The 16,359-nt window shown below is 33.6% G+C and overlaps 1 protein-coding gene across 2 annotated transcripts in view; it reads right to left on the bottom strand.

Annotated features, from left to right (window-relative positions):
- RANBP17 (RAN binding protein 17) overlaps positions 1-16,359 on the bottom strand; it is a 312,232-nt gene that overhangs the window by 164,943 nt on the left and 130,930 nt on the right. The window lies entirely within an intron of this gene.

Below are 16,359 nucleotides of genomic sequence, written 5' to 3' on the forward strand. Positions count from 1 at the left end.
CTGACACTTAAGTCAGTCCTTAATAATTAATAGAAGGAAAAAGTTATTTAGTGTATCCCAGGGAAGGCAGTGCTATACTTTCTCCATAGGAAGATATTTAGGATCCAAGACAGTTAAGTGAATTTTTGCAGGTGCCAAAATAAGAAAATACTATTGAACCAGTAATCTCTATGTTAGATACTCTGATGTTTATTTCTTTAACTTTTAAAAATGTGATCTATATTTAGTTGATATTATTGTATGAGCATATGAAGCTCCTCTCTTAGACTATGGGTTTTCAACAGTAAAGACTGTCTTTTATCAGTGGGAACAGAACCTAGGTATCAAGGAGAGATTCTTAGAGATTATTCCATTATATTACAACCTGTTGAGATTGAAAGTCTTTTTTTTTCCTTTGGAGTCCCAGACAAAGGATTAAAGTATATAAAGGCATTTATGTTATTAGATTTTCAACATGGTAGTTTATGCAGATATACTAACATAACTTATAAGGATGAGATACATAATATGCTATATACATGGAGATTAAAATAACACAATTAGGGCTTCCCTGGTGGCGCAGTGGTTGAGAGTCTGCCTGCCGATGCAGGGGACACGGGTTCGTGCCCCGGTCCGGGAAGATCCCACATGCCGCTGAGCGGCTAGGCCCGTGTGCCGTGGCTGCTGAGCCTGTGCGTCCGGAGCCTGTGCTCCACAATGGGAGAGGTCACAAAAGTGAGAGGGCCATGTACCGCAAAAAAAAAAACAACCAAAAAATACACAATTAAATAAAAAGCAGAGCTGACACTCAAACCAAATGGCTTGTTCTGAAGCCTACCCAAACTGCCTTTTAGCAAAGAAAATATCTTAAACTCAAGGGTGGCTTTACTTGAACTGATAAAATAAGTATAATCACAGTCTTAAAAGTCTATGTCCAAACTTAGAAGCATTATTACGGTCTTCCTGAAATCCAACAAACTGCAATGAATGATCATGCTGTTCAAACTCCTCAAAACCCAGGGGTATATTATTTTACTGGTATTTTGCTTCCTAATGAAAAGTAAAGACTACAGTGGATTTTCTGATACATGAACAATTTGTTCATTTGGCCAATCTAGTTTGTAATTTTCTCTAATATACCTTCTTTAACAAAATTGGCATATTTACAAGTAGAATAGAAGATATGGGTTTTGGTTTTACATTTTGTAATGTATGTTATTTTATTTTAAAAAGTCAAAACATTTTTTCCTGAAGTTTTCCTACTATAGTGCAGAAAAGGCAATTTATCATATGGGAAAGAAAGGAAACTAGAGCAAGACCTAAATTTAAATCTTAAAAAACCTCGCTTTTGATTTTTGACCAGTTATTAACCTCCAAGCCTTGGTTTTCTTACCTGAAAAGTAGGTATTCTTTTTTAACAAAGTTATTATTTAACAAGGATTAAGTGACAGTGTATGAAAAAGTTTCCAGCATCTAAGGCAGAGAAGACAACAAAAGGAAACATTTACAGTCAGCCTTCCTATTAGAACACAGTCTCAAAAATAGTGTGAAAATGAATAAAAACACAAGCTTTTTTAGTTACTGATAAAATTTATACAGAGCCTAAAACAAGTCGATGTAGCAGTTGCAATCACATATAAAAAGTGTACCTAAACAAAACATTGGCAAAGATTATAATAGGCAACTCACAAAAAAATGATCAACAAACAAAAAAAGAGATGTTCACCTGTATAAATATATATTTTGAAAGAATGTATACTCTGTAAACAAACATCTTTATCTCGGAATAATTTTAAGATTACAGGAAAGTTGCAAACACAATACAGAGTTCTCAGATATCCTTCATCCAGCTTCAAATGGTAGCATCTGATATAATCAAGGTACATTTGTCAAAATTAAAAAATTAACATTGTTACAGTAACACTATCAACTAAACTACAGACTTGATTTGTATTTCACGAGTTTTCCCACTAATGAATTCTATCTGCTGTAGGAAGGAATCAGTCGCCTCCACTTGTACTGAGTCACCATATTTCCTTGGTCTCTTCGGTATGTGACAGTTTCTCAGACTTCCTTTGCTTTTCATGTCCTTGATACTTTTGAAGAGCACTAGTCAGGTATTTTGCAGAATTTCCTTCATTTTGGGTTTATCTGATGCTTTCTTATGATCAGATAGGGGTTATGGGTTATGGGAAGAATACACTTGACTTATCACTGTTGATTTGAACCTTGATTATTTGAGTAAGGTAGAGTTTGACCCAGTGTCTTCACTGTAAAGTTCACTAGAAAGTCTCAATTCTATCCTGGGATCCCCTGACATCTTGGCTGATTTTTTTAATCTATATCAGTTGAAGTTCAGTGGCTTTTAACGAATGCATAGAGTCACACATCCCACATCTTAGTACCATATACAACAGTTCCATCGCTTTAAAAATTCCTCTGTGTGCCCCTTTTGTAGTCAACCATTCCTCCTTTTCCCTGCCCCCTGGGTAATCCACTGACCTGTTTTCCATCTTATTAGCTTTGCATTTTCCAGAAGTCATATGAATGGACTTATACAATACATAGCCTTTAAGTTCTGGCTTTTTTTTCAGCAAAATGCATCCAATATTCATCCATGTTGTTGTAAGAATAAGCAGTTCCCTCCATTTTATTGTTGAGTACTATTCCATTGTATGATGTACGACTCACCTGTTGTTTATCCATTCACGTACTGAAGGACATCTTGTTCGTTCCTGGATTATGGGGATTATGAATAAAGCTGCTATAAATACTAGCATACTGGTTTCTACGTGAACACAAGTTTTCAATTCATTTGGATAAATACCTAGGAGTGATATATAAGAAACTGTCAAACTATCTTCCAAAGTGGCATATCATTTTGCAATCCCACTGGCAATGAATGAGTCTCTGTTGCTCCAGATTCTTGTGAGTATTTAGTACTGTCAAATTTTTTGTTTGCTTTTAACAATTCTAACAAGTTTGTAGTGGTATCTCATTAGTTTTAATTTGCATTCTCTAATGATAAATGAGGTTGAGTATATTTTCATATCATTATCTGCCATCCATATATCTTTTCTGGTGAATTATCTATTCAGATCTACTGCCCATTTTTTTGTTATTATTTTTTTACTGCATTAGATTTTTACTGCTGTATCAAAATATCACAAAAGTCATGGCTTAAAACAACACAAACTTACTATCTTACATTTCTGTAGGTTAGAAGTCCAACACAGGTCTCACTGGGTCAAAGTCAAGGAATCAGCAGGCCTACATTTCTTTCTGGAGATTCTAGGGAAAAATTTATTTCCTTGCCTTCTGTAGATTTCAAGGACTGCAAGTGGGCCTTGGCTCAGAGCCCTCACCTCTCATTTTCAAAACTAGCAACAGTGGATTGAGTCCTTTCCACATCACATCACTCTGACTGCTTCTTCTGCATCATCATTCCATTTTTAAGAGCCTAAGAACCCTTGTGATTATATTGGGCCCAGTCAGATAACCCAGGGTCTTCTCCCTATCTTACAGTCAGATGATCAAACTTATTTCCATCTGCAACCATAATTCTTTGCCATATAAAGCAACATATTCACAAGTTTCAGGAATTAGGAACGTAGATCATGGTTGGGGTGGCCATTATTCTGCCTACCACACTTACTGTTGAATTTTTAGAGTTCTATGTATATTCTGAATACAAGTTCTTTGTATGACATTCAATTTCCAAATATTTTCTCCCATTCTGTGGCTCTCTCTTTATTGTTAGAACAGTGTCTTTCACAGAGCAAACATTTTAAAGTACAATTTATCAATTTTCTTATTTTATGGATTGTGTTTTTGGTGTCAGTTTTAAGCATTCATCACCTAATTCAAGGTTACACAAATTTTCTCCTATGTTTTCTTCTAGAAGTTTTATAGTTTTACATTTAGGTCTATGATCCATTCTGAATTGATTTTTGTATAAGGTGTGAGGTACGTGTCAAGGTTCTTTTTGCGTATGGATGTCCAACTGTTCCAGCACCATTTATTGAAAAGACTATCCTTTTGCTATTAAATTTCTCTTTAACCTCTGCCAAAAATCAGTTGACATATCAGTGGATCTATTTCTGGGCTCTTTATCCCACTGAACTATATGTTTATCCTTTAGCCAGTATACACTGGCCTGCCATCTGTAGCTTTATATTAAGTCTTAAACTTGGGTAGTATCAGTTTTCAACTTTTTCTTTTTCATTTTTTTCTGAAACTGAAAGGGTTCATTTGCCTTTCCACAAAATTTTAGAATCAGCTTGTCAATAATGACAAAAAAACCTTGCTAAGATTTGGACCATGACTGCATTGAATCTAAATGTCACACTGAGCTGTTTGACATATATTGAGCTCACGTGCATTAATAATTAATAAAATATAAATTAAGTAAAAGTAAAATCTTTTCAATTACTAGATTGGCAAAGATTACAAAGAAGTATAAAAATTGCGAAGCTACAGAAAAACAACAACTGTTTATTTTTTTGGTGAGGTACAAATTGGTTATATCTTTTTGGAAGGCAAATTGCAGTCCTTAAAAGGTTTTCATGTTTATTCTTTCATCCAGCAATTTAATTTTTAGAAATTGTTGGAGATATAGAACAGATAAGCACAAGAATGTTTATTGCAGCACTGAATATATTATTTTTAAAAATCTAAGTATCTATATTAGAGACACGTTAAACTATATGATGCATCCGTAAACTGGAATAAAATGTAGCCATTAAAAAGGCAAAAATACATGTGTGAATAAGAGTGAAAATCAAGTTCTAATTATGTTGGCGATATTCTGAAGAAGAAACTAACTCTCCAGATAGGTATACTAGTATTTCTACATTCAATTTGTGGGGGAGGGGAGAGGTGAGACAAACAGGAAAGAAACTACTATTTTATCAATTTATTACAATTTGAAGAACTTAACTGTTAGGGGTAATCTATAAGTAGACCATTCTAATTTTGTCTGCTATTGGCCACTTTGGGATTTTGAAAAAAAATCATTCTCTCTGTTTCTGAATCTTGGGCTTCTCCATCTATGTCAGGAATTATTTACTCACCTAAGTCTGGGGGGAATGAATGGGGCACAGAGAATGAATTTTAACCAATCTTCAAAATGATTTTTGCTCCTCAAAAGTTTAAGAACAGCTGATCTCCATGACTTTTTCCAGCTTTAACATTATATTTATTCAGATTACAGATACAAGCAAACAGTAGAGGTAATTCCAAAAAAGAGAATGTATTTGCCCTAACAGTTCCTTTTGAAATACCTAAGAGAGAGGGATGCTGAGTATACTGAAAAAAGAACAAAAATGGCAAACAGATTTGTTTTCTTTAATTAATCTTGTTGGATCTTGGTTTCTTTAACCGTAAAATGATAGGACTGAACTAACCAAATTGCATTTAAAGTCCTCTACAAATATGAACATTCTAAGATAATCTATCTCATTGAAATTTGGTTTTCTAATAAATAGAATTTGCTTGCTTTGGCATACAGAAGGGCTTTTTTTTTTTTTTTTTTTTTTTTTTTTTGGTAAAGACAGAAAGGAGAAATACCAATATGCTTCAGCTTTTCAAGTCATCTTTTAGAAATTTTGTCTATCTACTAAGTTGCAAGATGTTTCCTCTCTTTTATTTTATATCCCTGACAAAAATATTGTTACTTATCTCTTATAAGGAGGGGCAAAGCAGGTTTGGTAGGCCCTTCTGCAAAGCTTAAGCTTCAACAGCATCATGGTAAATCTGCCTATTCTTATCTCCTTTTCTATCTAATCACTCTATCACCATGATGCTTTTTCAAAATTACTTTATATTTGGCTTTATTTCCATTTTCTTCTGTGGCTTCTCAGAATTTAGATCACAAATCCATCCTCCATTCCTGACCCAGACAGAAAAAACCATCTCCTCTGTACAACATCCAATCTTGATGCCACTGTATGTGTTGCATGGAATGTTTATAATTATTTGTGTGTATGTCTCACTTATTAACCAGAATTTCTCAGGATCTGGTATGAAATCGTATTTCCTATTTCACTGGTATCTAGAACATAGGGCTTGACACAATAGTAGTGCCCAATAAAGAATGAATTAAACCAAACTGAATATTGGAATACAATGGTTTGAACTGCATGTTTAATGGTGTGCTAAGAAACTGCAACAGCTCAACAGTAATTCTAGAGCCAGAGGAGAAAGAAAAAAGGCTAAATAAATTTGTTTTCTAAATAGTCAAGAGTTGATTTACTAGAGAAAGCTAGATGCCAGGAAAATATATTAAGTTATGAGAAATCATCTGGGGAAGTTGAAGAACTGCCATCACTTAGAACATCAAAATGATAAATTCAAACATTAATGGAATTGCAGATTAAGGGAAGACCCCTGGCTTGGTATCATATCCTAGGGGTTTTTTAAGGAAGATTCCACCTTAAGTTTCTATGACCATCTGAACCATTTCTGCATGACTATACATGCAACATAATCAAACTAATTTTAAGATTAGAGATAGTATTGAAATTTGTAAAGCCTTTTAGAATATCAGACTGTATAGACACTTCCCTGGCGGCGAAGTGGTTAAGAATCCGCCTTCCAATGTAGGGGACATGGGTTCGATCCCTGGTCCAGGAAGATCCCACAAGCCATGGAGCAACTAAGCCTGTGCGCCACAACTACTGAGCCTGTGCTCTAGAGCCTGTGGGCCACAACTATTGAGACCGTGTGCTGCAACTACTGAAGCCCACATGCCTAGAGCCTGTGCTCTGCAACAAGAGAAGCCACCACAATGAGAAGCCCGTATACCACAACGAAGAGTAGCCCCCACTTGCCGCAACTAGAGAAAGACCACACATAGCAACAAAGACTCAACACAGCCAAAAAAAAAAAAAAAAAGAATATCAGACTGTATAAAATGTGTCCCACTTTTTATGCAATGGGACTAGAACATACATGTTTTTCTTGATCCCAAAGTTCCATTAATGGGGCCATGAATACGTAAATCTGTAATCTAATGAGCTTTTAATTTGAACATCAATTTACAACTTGTACTTATGTTCTAGTGGATAAGATAAACTTTTCTATGCTCTACCAAAAAAAAAAATCACGTAATTCTATAAAAATGGTCATAAAATATTTTCATTATTCTCTGTCCCTGGGATATAAATATGTATACATGATTTATTTAATAGAATAAGCACTCAAACTTTTAAAGTGCTTATTCAAATGAAATGAAGCTTATTTAAACGGTCATGTTTATTGTGAGCATATAAATTTCAAGATGATTCATTTTTACTAAACATCAAATGATATTTCTATTAGTCATCATTTATTAAAAAAACTTATGATGGCTTTTTAGTTTTTAGAAGAAAATGTATACAAATAATAATAAGATACTTATACATCTAGATGGTACAAGATGGTACATATCATTACAAAGACATGGAGATATACAAAGATACACACACACGCAAGTATGAGGTTCATTTCAAATGGAAACTCAGAAAGCTATCTGCTTTTGTTAATGCACATTTACCTAAAACTGCAGATAAATCTCTTTATTAACATCACGTGCCCTTAACAACTGGGTGGTATAATCAATCAGTGAATACTTAATTGGGCACATACTATATTCCAAACAGTCTGTAAAAATCAAGTATGCTTTTTCTAGAGCAGGGGGGCATATAGCTTACAATAAGAATGGTTTTAAAAGAATTCCAAATATGTAATTCAAAATACGCAGTATGTTTTAAAAGTTCAAAGCACATTTATTAAATTGGACTTGCAATGGTTTTTCGTATCTGCCATATCCCTATCTGTTATCTATTTCATCTATTGATTTTTTTGAAAGGCAAGGGGAAATCTCCACTATTATTGAGGCTCTCTCAGTGCTTCTTTGTGTTTATATAATAGATTTTACTTTATAAATTTCTCTGATATTTTTGAAATGTAAATATTTATGATGATTTTGTCTTCTCTGTGGATCGTACCTTTCATCACTATTAAATATTCATCTTTATTAAAAAAAAAGAATGGTTTAGAGAGGTTCTGGATCCTGGCAAGATGAAATAAGCAAACTATAACCTGTCTCTCCCACTGAGTACAAATATAAATCCTGCACAGAAAGCATGGAGAAGCTATTTGAAGACTTTGCAAAGTAAAGGATAGTGGGCAGATTAGAGAAGGAGACCAGAATTCAAAGTACCAGCAAACCAAAACACACAAAGAAAGAGGAAAGTATGACCCATTCACAGGAAAAAGATAAACTGACAGAAACAATCCATGAGGAAAGCCCATTCATTGGTCTTATTTGATGAAGACTTAAATTAACTGTCTTAAATATGCTCAAAGCGCTAAAAGAAAGCATGGATAAAAAACTAAAAGAAATCAGGAGAACACTATATAAACACTTAGGTAGGGACTGTTAATTTTAAAAAGGGAGATTGTAAAATGGAACCAAATAGAAATTCTGGAGCTGAGAAGTACAATACTGAAATGAAAAAATTCAGTAGAGGTTCAATAGCAGATCTGAGCAGGCAGAAGAAAGACTCAGTAAACTTGAGAATAGGGCAATTGGAAAGTACTCAGTCTAAGGAGCAGAAAGAAAAAGAACAAAGAAAGATGAACAACACCTAAGGGACCTATGAGAAACCATTAAGCATATCAACATACACATTATAGAAGTCTCCGAAGGAAGAGAGAAAGAGAAAAGGGCAGAAATAATACTGGAAAAAATAATGGCCCCAAACTTCCAACATTTGATGAAACACACAAATCTATATATCCAAGAAGCTCAATGAACTTGAAGCAGGATAAACTAACAGAGATTCACCATGAGACACATTATTATGTCAAACTGTCAAAAGACAATGACAAAAAAAAATATTGAAAGCAGTAAGAGAAAATAACTTGTCAAGTATGAGACATCCTCAGTAAGATTAACATCTGATCTCTCATCAGAAACCATGGAGGCCAGAAGACATTGGGATTATGTATTTAAAATGTTGAAAGAAAAAAGCTGTCAAACAGGGACTTCCCTGGTGGCACAGTGATTAAGAATCTGCCTGCCAATGCAGGGAACTTGGGTTCAATCCCTGGTCCAGGAAGATCTCGCATGCCACAGACCAACTAAGCCTGTGTGTACCACAACTACTGAGCCTGCACTCTAGAGCCTGTGAGCTGCAACTACTGAGCCCGCATGCTGCAACTACTGAAGCCTGAACGCTCTAGGACCCGTGTGCCGCAACGACTGAGCCTGAGTGCTGCAACTACTGAAGCCAGCGTGCCTAGAGCCTGTGCTCCACAACAAAAGAAGCCACTGCAATGAGAAGCCCATGCTCTGCAATGAAGAGTAGCCCCCGCTCGCTGCAACTAGAGAAAGCCCAAGCACAGCAACGAAGACCCAATGCAGCCAAAAAAGAAAAAAAAAAAGCGTCAACCAAGAATTCTATATCTAGCAAAACTGTCCTCCAAAAACTCAGGGGGAATTAAGACATTCCCAGATTTAAAAAAATTAAAAAGCCATCACTAGCAGACCTGCCCTACAAGAAATACTAAAGAAATTCCTCCAGGCTTAACTGAAAGGATACTAGACCACAACTCAAAGCTATATAAAGAAATAGAGATCCCCGGTAAAGTTAATCACATAGGTATATACATAAAAGCTAACATTATTTTATTTTCAGTTTGTACCTCTGCTTTTTTATTGTCTATATGATTTAAAAGAAACAAGCCTAAAAAATAATTATAAATCTATGTGAATGGGCATATTCTATACGGATTTTGTGTATTTTGTGACAACAGCAACATAAAAGACAGGAGCTGCTGAATAAGAGAAGAGTTCATGTATGGTATTGAAGTTAACTTGGTATCAATTCAAACCAGATTGTTATAAATTCAGGATGTTAACTGTAATCCTCATGACAATCACTAAGAAAATAAAAAATTTACAGAAAAAGAATTGAAGAGGGAGTCAAAACTGACACTAGAAAAAATCAATAAAATGCACAAGAAGGCAGTATGGAAGGAATTGAGGAACAAAAAAGATATAAGATATACAGAAAACTAACAGCAAAGTAGCAGAACTAAGTCTTTCATTATTAGTAACAACTTTAAATGTAAATAGATTAAACTCACCTATTAAAAGACAGATTGCCAGAATGAATTTAAATAAAATGATCCAACTACATGCTGCCTACAGGCAATTCACTTTAGACCCAAAGACACAAACAGATTGAAAGTGAAAGGATGGAAAAAGATATTCCATACAAACAATAAACAAAAGATAGTTGGAGTGGCTATACTAGTATCAGATAAAATAGATTTTAAATCAAAATATTTCTATAAGAGACAAAGACAGACATTATATATTGATTAAAGGGTCAAATCAACAAGAAGATATAAAAACTATAAACACATATGCACCATACAACACCTTCAAAATATATGAAGCAAACACTGACAGAATCAAAGGGGAAAATAGTTAACATCATACTCAATGGTGAAAGGCTAAAAGCTTTCCCCCTAAGATCAGGAATGAGGCAAGGATCCCACTTTTACCACTACTATTCAACACTGTACTGAAAGTTTTACCTAGAGAAATTAGGTAAGAGAAAGAAATATAAGACATCCAAATGCAAAGTAAAAAAATAAAACTATCTCTATTTTTAGAAGACATGATTCTATAAAGAGAACATACCAAAACGTTCAGAAAACATATACTAGCTATTAAACAAATTCGGCAAAGTTGCAGGGTTCACAATCAATACACAAAAATCAGTTAGGTTTCTATACACCAGCAATGAACAATGCAAAGAGGAAATAAAGATAATAATTCCACTTACAATAGCATCCAAAAGAATAAAATATCTTGGAATAGATTTAACCAAGGAGGTGAAAGATGTGTACACTGAAAATTACAAGACAATGCTGAAAGAGATTACATACCTAATTAAATGGAAAGCCATTCCATGCTAATGGATTAAAAGACTTAATATTGTTAAGAAGGCAATACTCCCCCCAAATGATCTACAGATTCAATACAATTTCCAATTGCCTTCATTTGCAGAAATGGAAAAGATGATCTTTAAATTTATATAAGATTGCAAAGGCCTCTGAATAGCGAAAACAATACTGAAAAACAAAGTTGGGGGACTCACACTTCCCAATCTCAAAACTTACCCCAAAGCTATGATAATCAAAACAGTACAGTACTGGCACAAGGAGAGACGTATAGACTGTCTTAGTCTGTCTGGGCTTTTATCACAGGCTGGGTAGCTTATGATCAACAGAAATTTATTTCTCACCGTTCTGGAGGCTTCCAGGGAGGACTCTAAGATCAGTGTGCAAGCATGGGTTGATGAGGGCTCTCTTCCAGATCCTCATATGGCAGAAGTGGCTATGGATCTCTGTGGAGGCTGTTTTAGAATGCACTAATCCCACGCATGATGGCTCTGTCTTCAGAACTTAAGTACTTTCTAAAAGTCCCACCTGCCAATACTATCACCTTCGGATATGAGGATTTCAACATATGAATTTTGAGGGGACACAAACATTCAGACCATAGCATAGACCAAGGGAATAGAATTTAGAGTTAGAAATAAACCCAAAAATCTATGGATAGATGATTTTTGACAAGGGTGCTAAGGTCATTCAAAGGTGAAAAAATAATATCTGCAACAAATAGTGCTGGGATAAATGGTTAACCACATGCAAAAGAATGAAGTTGGATCCCCTACCTTACATTATTAAGTCAAAATGGAGCAACAAGCTAAATATAAGAGCTAAAACTATAAAATTATTAGAAGAAAACACAGAATATTAATGACCTCAGAATTTGGCAATGAATTGTTTGATTTCACACAAAAGCAAGAGCAACAAAAGAAGAAATAGATAAACTGAACATCAACAAAATTTAAGAACTTGTGCTTCAAAGGACATTATCAAGAAAATGAAAAGACAACTTACAGAAAAGGAGAAAATATTTGCAAATCATGTACCTGATAAGGGTTTAGTATCAAGATTATTTAAAGAATTCTTGCAACTCAACAAGAAAAAGACAACCCAATTAAAAAATGGGCAAAGACTTGAATGTACTTTTCCAAGGAAGATATACAAGCACAAGAAACTATGTCCAACATGATTTGTCACTAAGAAAATGAAAATCAAAACCACAATGAGATCACTTCACACACACTAGATGGTTATAATTACTTATATACATAATATATAATCCAAATATACATGTATACATAAAAAAACAGAAAATTAAAAGTGTTAATGAGGATATGGAGAAAAAGAAACCCTCGTACACTGCTGGTGGAAATGTAAAATGGTGCAGCCATTGTGCAAAACAAGTTGGTGGTAACTCAAAAAGTTAAACATAAAATTACCATATGACTTAGCAACTCCATATACATATATATATATTTAATTTTATTTTATATTTTATATATACGTTTTATTTCTCTCTGAGATATCCACAAACTTGTACATAAATGTTTATAGCAGCACCATTCATAACAGCCAAAAGAAGGAAACAACACAAATGTCTGTCAACTGATAAAGAGATAAATAAAATGTGGTGTACATACATATCCATAAAACAGAATATTATTCAGTCATAAAAAGAAACAAAGTACTGACACATCCTACAACTTGGATGATCCTTGAAAACATTATGCTAAGGGAAAGAAGCTGGTCATAAAAGGTCACATATTGCATGGTTCTTTTCATATGAAATAACCAGAATAGTCAAATCCAGAGACAGAAACCAGATTAGAGTTATTGCCACAGGATGGGAGAGGGGAGAATGGAGAGTGAGTTAATGGGTACAGAATATTCTTCTGAGGCAATGAAAAATATTTGAAACTACAGAGAGGTAGTATTTGCACCTTTTGAATGCACTAAATGTCACTGAATTGTACACTTTAAAACGCTCAATTGTACGTCATGTGAATTTTACCTCAATGAAAAAAGAAAAAAATGAAAGTAATGGTTGACAACTTCCCAAATTTGGCAAAAAACACAGACCTACACATTCATGAAGAATAAACATAAAGAAATTCACGCCTATACAATTATAACCAAACTTCAAAAACTGAAGGCCAAGAAAAAAATCCTGAAAGCAGCCAGAGAAAAAGAGCACATAAAATGATGGGGAATAGCAATTTAAATGACTGTGGAATTTTCATCAGAAACCATGCAGTCTGATGAAAGTGAAACATTTTTAAAGTGCTAAAACTGTCAACCTAGAATTCTATGTCCAGAAAAAAATTTTTTCATGAAAAAAGGTGAAAATGACATTCTCAGATGATAGGAAACTAAGAGAATTCATTGTCAGTAGAACTGCTCTGTAAGAAAAGTTAAAGGAAGTTTTTCAGATAGAAGGGAAATGATATGAGAGAAACCTGAACATCACGAACGAAAGAAAAGAGAGTTAATATCGAGATAAACAGAATTTTCCTCTTATATTCTATAAAATATGTTTAATGGTTCAAAGCAAAAATTGTATTATCTTGGGGTTTTCAATGTATGTAGATGTAATACGTAATGCAACTCCAACACAAACAGTGGAGGATAAAAGGACCCTATGTTCCACTTTAAGTGGTAAAATATTAATTCTAAATAGATTGTGAAAAGTTAAATATGCATATTATAATCCTTAGAGTAATCATGAAAAAAATTTGAAAAACTACAGTAAAAAACTCAATAGATAAAATGGAATACTATAAATATTTAAATAATCTGAAAGGAGGCAGGAAAGAAGAAACAATTAAAAGTAGAGGAAACAAACATAAAGCAAGAAAAGGGTAGACCTAAATCCAAATATCAATAGTAAGTGTAAATGGTTTAAATATACCTATTAAAAGACAGAGCTTCTGAAAATGGACAAAAAAATCAGGACTCAATGATATGCTGTCTACCAGAAACCCATATTAAGGTAAAATGCATTTACATTTAAACACAGGTTAAAGCAAAAGATGGAAAAAAGATATCCCAAAAGTTTCGTATCCCAAAACTGTACAACTTTTAGGAGACTATTTTCGTGTCCTGGGATTAGGCAAAGAATTCTTTCACGTTGCTCATTTAACTATGCATGACACTAAAAACATAATCTATAAAAAAAAAAGGTAAATTAGCTCAATTTCGTTTCTTTTTATGGATGAGTAATATTCCATTGTATATATGTGCCACATCAATCTTCTTGAATCAAAGAATCATGAACAGGAAATAAGCTAATGTCATATAAAAACACACACACACATACACAAAACCAGATTTTCACATTTTTAAAAACATGCTTTCTGGAATATAGATCATATGATCACTAAATACTAGTAAATGCAAAAGTCCATATGATACAACCAATTTGCAACATATTACAGTTTTAAAGCTTACAAGTTATGTGTATATGGCTTAAAATCGAATCAAAATAAAACCAAAACACTCTCTAAAGCAAAAAACAAAAAAGGTAAATTAGATTTCACCAAAATTAAAAACAGTTGCTCTTTAATGGACACTTAAAAAATGAAAAGACAAGCTATACACTGAAAGAAAACATTTGTTAATCACATATCCAGCAAAGAACTTGTATCCAAAATCTATAAAGTACCCTCAAAATTTAACAGTATGAAAACAAATGACCTGATTTTAAAATGGGCAAAAGACTTGAACAGACATTTTTCCAAAGAGGACAAATGGAAGACAATTAAGTACAAGAAATAATGTTCAGCATCATTACCCATTAAGAAAATACAAATTAAAACTAAAATGAGATACACTACAATCCTATTAAAATGGCAAACAACAACAACAAACCCTAAAAACACCCCACAAAACCACCCAAAACAAAAAAACTACCAAACAAAAAAAACCTTGCTGGGATTTTTTTTTTTTTTAATTAGGATTGGACTGAATATATAGATCAAATTGGAGACAACTGACATTTAAACAATATTGAGTTCAAATGCACTAATATTTAATGAAATACAATTTAAAATAAAAGTGAGATATTTTCAATTACTAGACTTGCAAAGATTACAAAGAAGGATAATGACAGAGCAAAATAAGAGCGTGTACAAATAGGTTCAACATTGTTGGGAAGGCAAACTGTAATCCATACAAATTTTTGTGTTCATTCTTTTACCCAGAAATTTCATTTCTAGGAATTACTGGAAGATATACATGCAGAAAAGACATGCACAAGAATGCCTACTGTAGCCTTGAATATAATATCTTAAAACATCTATGCATCTATGTTGGAGACAGGTTAAACAAATATAATGCATCCATAAAATTTATAATGCATTTATAATGCATCCATAAAAAATTACAACACAGACATTAAAAAGACAGAACTATATGCATGAATAAGGGCAAAAATCAAGTGCTAGTTATGATGGGGATATGCTGAAGGAGAAATTAAGTTTCCATATGGGTAGATCATTTATATTAACCTGACAACTTGATATTAGTGTTGCTAATTTGGGGAGAGGCAGAAAGGAAACAAATTACTGATACTACAAAAACATGCATGAATCTCAAAGGCATTATGCTGAGAGAAAGAAGCCTTTTGAAAGAAGTTTCAAAAGGTCAAACACTATATGATTCCATTTATATGACATTCTGGAAAAAGGTAAAACTATAGTGAGTGAGAACACATCAGTGGTTGCCAGGGGTTAGGGATGGGAGAGGGTAAGGCAGCATGAGGAAGGTTTTTCTTAGGTGATGGAATTATTCTGTGTCCTGATTATGGTAGTTGCCTCTTTCCCAGAAAAACTAAATAAAAATGCTATATTTTTCACTACTAAGGCCTTTTTAAAACTTCTGATTCACTTCTGATTCAAAGACAATTAGAATTAGCTTGCTAAGTGGAAGTGATTACAAAGTATATTGTTTTTTCAAAAACAAACTAATGGTTACCAAAGGGGAAAGGTGGGGACAGGGATAAATTAGGAGTTTGGGACTAACATATACACACTACTATATATAAAATAGATAATCGACAAGGACCTAATGTATAGCACAGGGAACTCTACTCAATATTCTGTAATAACCTATATGGGAAAGAATCTGAAAAAGAATGGATATATGTAATATGTATAACTGAATCACTTTGCTGTACACCTGAAACTAACACCACATTGTAAATCAACTATACTCCAATATAAAATAAAAATTAAATTAAAAAAAGAAGTATATTGTTTTTAACATTCATAATGAGTTGTGAGTATAAATCTTTCTGAGAATGTGGATAGAGCTCTTCTTTCTGTCTATGGTAAAGTCATGAAGAAAATGCTTCTACGTTGTAAAATAATAATCAAATCTCTTATGCTATATCGTATCTTCAAGTGCCAAACTAATACCATCTTAAGATAAACC

This window comes from Neophocaena asiaeorientalis, unplaced genomic scaffold (assembly GCF_003031525.2).
Source record: "Neophocaena asiaeorientalis asiaeorientalis breed wild unplaced genomic scaffold, Neophocaena_asiaeorientalis_V1.1 scaffold268, whole genome shotgun sequence".
In the NCBI taxonomy this organism is placed as follows: Eukaryota; Metazoa; Chordata; class Mammalia; order Artiodactyla; family Phocoenidae; genus Neophocaena; species Neophocaena asiaeorientalis.